Below are 6,000 nucleotides of genomic sequence, written 5' to 3' on the forward strand. Positions count from 1 at the left end.
GTGTAGCAGACGTTCCTTTTTCGAAGAAGGATTAGGACACAAAGATGGAACCACAATCTCTTGATTGATATTCCTGTTAGTGACCACCTTAGGTAGGAACCCAGGTTTAGTACGCAGAACTACCTTCTCTGAATGAAAAATCAGATAAGGAGAATCACAATGTAAGGCAGATAACTCAGAGACTCTTCGAGCCGAGGAAATCGCCATTAAAAACAGAACTTTCCAAGATAACAACTTGATATCAATGGAATGAAGGGGTTCAAACGGAACCCCCTGTAAAACATTAAGAACTAAGTTCAAACTCCATGGTGGAGCAACAGTTTTAAACACAGGCTTGATCCTAGCTAAAGCCTGACAAAAAGCTTGAACGTCCGGAACTTCTGACAGACGTTTGTGTAAAAGAATGGACAGAGCTGAAATCTGTCCCTTTAAGGAACTAGCGGATAAACCCTTTTCTAAACCTTCTTGTAGAAAAGACAATATCCTCGGAATCCTAACCTTACTCCATGAGTAACTCTTGGATTCGCACCATTATAAGTATTTGCGCCATATCTTATGGTAAATCTTTCTGGTAGCCTGTATTAAGGTATCAATAACTGACTCAGAAAAACCACGTTTTGATAAAATCAAGCGTTCAATTTCCAAGCAGTCAGCTTCAGAGAAATTAGATTTTGATGTTTGAAGGGACCCTGGATCAGAAGGTCCTGTTTCAGAGGTAGCGACCAAGGTGGACAGGATGACATGTCCACTAGATCTGCATACCAAGTCCTGCGTGGCCATGCAGGCGCTATTAGAATCACTGATGCTCTCTCCTGTTTGATTCTGGCAATCAATCGAGGAAGCATCGGGAAGGGTGGAAACACATAAGCCATCCCGAAGGTCCAAGGTGCTGTCAAAGCATCTATCAGAACCGCTCCCGGATCCCTGGATCTGGACCCGTAACGAGGAAGCTTGGCGTTCTGTCGAGACGCCATGAGATCTATCTCTGGTTTGCCCCAACGTCGAAGTATTTGGGCAAAGACCTCCGGATGAAGTTCCCACTCCCCCGGATGAAAAGTCTGACGACTTAAGAAATCCGCCTCCCAGTTCTCCACTCCCGGGATGTGGATTGCTGACAGGTGGCAAGAGTGAGACTCTGCCCAGCGAATTATCTTTGATACTTCCATCATTGCTAGGGAGCTTCTTGTCCCTCCCTGATGGTTGATGTAAGCTACAGTCGTGATGTTGTCCGACTGAAACCTGATGAACCCCCGAGTTGTTGACTGGGGCCAAGCCAGAAGGGCATTGAGAACTGCTCTCAATTCCAGAATGTTTATTGGTAGGAGACTCTCCTCCTGATTCCATTGTCCCTGAGCCTTCAGAGAATTCCAGACAGCGCCCCAACCTAGTAGGCTGGCGTCTGTTGTTACAATTGTCCAGTCCGGCCTGCTGAATGGCATCCCCCTGGACAGATGTGGCCGAGAAAGCCACCATAGAAGAGAATTTCTGGTCTCTTGATCCAGATTCAGAGTAGGGGACAAGTCTGAGTAATCCCCATTCCACTGACTTAGCATGCACAATTGCAGCGGTCTGAGATGTAGGCGTGCAAAGGGTACTATGTCCATTGCTGCTACCATTAAGCCGATCACCTCCATGCATTGAGCTACTGACGGGTGTTGAATGGAATGAAGGACACGGCATGCATTTTGAAGCTTTGTTAACCTGTCTTCTGTCAGGTAAATCTTCATTTCTACAGAATCTATAAGAGTCCCCAAGAAGGGAACTCTTGTGAGTGGAGAGAGAGAACTCTTCTTTTCGTTCACCTTCCATCCATGCGACCTTAGAAATGCCAGTACTAACTCTGTATGAGACTTGGCAGTTTGAAAGCTTGAAGCTTGTATCAGAATGTCGTCTAGGTACGGAGCTACCGCAATTCCTCGCGGTCTTAGTACCGCCAGAAGAGCACCCAGAACCTTTGTGAAGATTCTCGGAGCCGTAGCCAATCCGAATGGAAGAGCTACAAACTGGTAATGCCTGTCTAGAAAGGCAAACCTTAGATACCGGTAATGATCTTTGTGAATCGGTATGTGAAGGTAAGCATCCTTTAAATCCACTGTGGTCATGTACTGACCCTTTTGGATCATGGGTAAAATTGTCCGAATAGTCTCCATTTTGAACGATGGAACTCTTAGGAATTTGTTTAGGATCTTTAAATCCAGGATTGGCCTGAAAGTTCCCTCTTTTTTGGGAACCACAAACAGATTTGAGTAAAACCCTTGTCCCTGTTCCGACCGTGGAACTGGATGGATTACTCCCATTAATAAAAGCTCTTGTACGCAGCGTAGAAACGCCTCTTTCTTTATTTGGTTTGTTGACAACCTTGACAGATGAAATCTCTCTCTTGGGGGAGAATATTTGAAGTCCAGAAGGTATCCCTGAGATATTATCTCTAGCGCCCAGGGATCCTGGACATCTCTTGCCCAAGCCTGGGCGAAGAGAGAAAGTCTGCCCCCCACTAGATCCGTTCCCGGATCGGGGGCCCTCAATTCATGCTGTTTTAGGGGCACCAGCAGGTTTCCTGGCCTGCTTGCCCTTGTTCCAGGACTGGTTAGGTCTCCAGCCTTGTCTGTAGCGAGCAACAGATCCTTCTTGTTTTGGAGCAGAGGAAGTTGATGCTGCTCCTGCTTTGAAATTCCGAAAGGAACGAAAATTAGATTGTCTAGCCTTAGGTTTGGCTCTGTCTTGAGGCAGGGCATGGCCTTTACCTCCTGTAATGTCAGCGATAATTTCTTTCAATCCGGGCCCGAATAAGGTCTGCCCTTTGAAAGGTATATTAAGAAATTTAGACTTAGAAGTAACGTCAGCTGACCAGGATTTTAGCCACAGTGCTCTGCGCGCCTGAATGGCGAATCCGGAATTCTTAGCCGTAAGCTTAGTTAAATGTACTACGGCATCTGAAATAAATGAGTTAGCTAACTTAAGAGCTTTAAGCCTGTGTGTAATCTCATCTAATGGAGCTGATTCAAGTGTCCCTTCCAGAGACTCAAACCAAAATGCTGCTGCAGCCGTGACAGGCGCAATGCATGCAAGGGGTTGCAATATAAAACCTTGTTGAACAAACATTTTCTTAAGGTAACCCCCTAACTTTTTATCCATTGGATCTGAAAAGGCACAGCTATCCTCCACCGGGATAGTGGTACGCTTAGCTAAAGTAGAAACTGCTCCCTCCACCTTAGGGATCGTTTGCCATAAGTCCTGTGTGGTGGTGTCTATTGGAAACATCTTTCTAAATATCGGAGGGGGTGAGAACGGCACACCGGGTCTATCCCACTCCTTAGTAACAATTTCAGTAAGTCTCTTAGGTATAGGAAAAACGTCAGTACTCGACGGTACCGCAAAATATTTATCCAACCTACACATTTTTTCTGGTATTGCAACTGTGTTACAATCATTCAGAGCCGCTAACACCTCCCCTAGTAATACACGGAGGTTTTCCAGCTTAAATTTAAAATTTGAAATATCTGAATCCAATCTGTTTGGATCAGAACCGTCAGCCGCAGAATGAAGCTCTCCGTCCTCATGTTCTGCAAGTTGTGACGCAGTATCTGACATGGCCCTAACATTATCAGCGCACTCTGTTCTCACCCCAGAGTGATCACGCTTACCTCTTAGTTCTGGTAATTTAGCCAAAACTTCAGTCATAACAGTAGCCATATCCTGTAATGTGATTTGTAATGGCCGCCCAGATGTACTCGGCGCCACAATATCACGCACCCCCCGAGCGGGAGATGCAGGTACTGACACGTGAGGCGAGTTAGTCGGCATAACTCTCCCCTCGTTGTTTGGTGAAATGTGTTCAATTTGTACAGATTGACTTTTATTTAAAGTAGCATCAATACAGTTAGTACATAAATTTCTATTGGGCTCCACTTTGGCATTAGCACATATAGCACAGATGTCTTCCTCTGAATCAGACATGTTTAACACACTAGCAAATAAACTAGCAACTTGGAAATACTTTTCAAGTAATTTACTATAATATGAAAACGTACTGTGCCTATAAGAAGCACAGAAAGAGTTATGACAGTTGAAAGTTAATAAACTGAAAGGTTATAGCATCAAATCTTTGTAAAAAACACAATTTAAGCAAAGGCTTGTTCCCATTAGCGAAGGATAACTAACCCTGATAGCAGAAAAAAAAGTTACAGAAATAAACGTTTTTTATCACAGTCAACTACAATCTCACAGCTCTGCTGTGAATGATTACCTCCCTCAAAAAAAGTTTTGAAGACCCCTGCGTTCTGTAGAGATGAACCGGATCATGCAGGAAATACAATGAGCTTCTGACTGAATTTTTTGACCTCCCCCTCACACACAACAGTGAGAGAGATCAGTAAACTGTCATAAATTAAATAAAACAACTGCCAAGTGGAAAAAATAATGCCCAAAACATTTTATTCACCCAGTACCTCAGAAAATGAAACGATTTTACATGCCAGCAAAAAACGTTTAACATAAATTAAGTGTTATTAAAGAGCCTGTTGCCAGTCCCTGCAAATTAGGCTAAAGTCTTATGCACACAGTATAATTCCAGTGAAGTGCCATTCCCCAGAATACTGAAGTGTAAAATATACATACATGACAGCCTGATACCAGTTGCTGCTACTGCATTTAAGGCTGAGTTTACATTATATCGGTATGGCAGAATTTTCTCATCAATTCAATTGTCAGAAAATAATAAGCTGCTACATACCTCTTTGCAGATTAATCTGCCCGCTGTCCCCTGATCTGAAGTTTACCTCTCCTCAGATGGCCGAGAAACAGCAATATGATCTTAACTACGCCGGCTAAAATCATAGTAAAAACTCAGGTAGATTCTTCTTCAAATTCTACCAGAGAAGGAATAACACACTCCGGTGCTATTATAAAATAACAAACTTTTGATTGAAGGTATAAAACTAAATATAATCACCATAGTCCTCTCACACATCCTATCTAGTCGTTGGGTGCAAGAGAATGACTGGTAATGGCAGTTAGGGGAGGAGCTATATAGCAGCTCTGCTGGGTGAATCCTCTTGCACTTCCTGTTGGGGAGGAGTTAATATCCCATAAGTAATGGATGATCCGTGGACTGGATACACTTAACAAGAGAAATAAAGATTTCAACCAAGATGCCAAAGAAATGGCAGAAGCTTTCTGGCCTTTTCTAGAACCGGAAAAGATGACAAATAGACTAGAAGTCTTTCGGAAAGACTTAGTAGCTTCAACATAATATTACAAAGCTCTAACAGCATCCAAAGAATGCAATGATTTCTCCTTAGAATTCATAGGATTAGGACATAATGAAGGAACCAAAATTTCTCTACTAATGTTGTTAGAATTCACAACCTTAGGTAAAAAATTCAAAAGAAGTTCGCAGCACCGCCTTATCCTGATGCAAAATCAGAAAAGGAGACTCACAAGAAAGAGCAGATAATTCAGAGACTCTTCTGGCAGAAGAGATGGCCAAAAGAAACAAAAAGAAAAGTAATATAACGACCAAAGAATGCATGGGTTCAAAAGGAGGAGCTTGAAGAGCCCCCAGAACCAAATTCAAACTCCAAGGAAGAGAAATTGACTTAATGATAGGTTTTATACGAACCAAAGCTTGTACAAAACAATGAATATCAGGAAGATTAGCAATCCTTCTGTGAAAAAGAACAGAAAGAGCAGAGATTTGTCTTTTCAAGGAACTTGCGGACAAACCTTTATCTAAACCATCCTGAAGAAACTGTAAAATTCTCGGTATTCAAAAAGAATGCCAAGAAAAAAGATGAGAAAGACACTAAGAAATATAAGTCTTCCAGACTCTATAATATATCTCTCTAGATACAGATTTACGAGCCTGTCACATAGTATCAATCACAGAGTCAGAGAAACCTCTTTGACCAAGAATCAAGCGTTCAAACTCCATACCTTTAAATTTAAGGATTTGAGATCCTGATGGAAAAAAGAACCTTGCGACAGAAAGTCTGGTCTTAA

At 42.5% G+C, this 6,000-nt stretch overlaps 1 protein-coding gene across 1 annotated transcript in view; it reads right to left on the reverse strand.

Moving 5' to 3' along the window:
- The window catches only part of FIRRM (FIGNL1 interacting regulator of recombination and mitosis), a 367,507-nt gene that overhangs the window by 238,553 nt on the left and 122,954 nt on the right, over positions 1-6,000 (reverse strand). The window lies entirely within an intron of this gene.

The sequence above is a fragment of the Bombina bombina genome, chromosome 10 (genome assembly GCF_027579735.1).
Source record: "Bombina bombina isolate aBomBom1 chromosome 10, aBomBom1.pri, whole genome shotgun sequence".
Classification (NCBI taxonomy): Eukaryota; Metazoa; Chordata; class Amphibia; order Anura; family Bombinatoridae; genus Bombina; species Bombina bombina.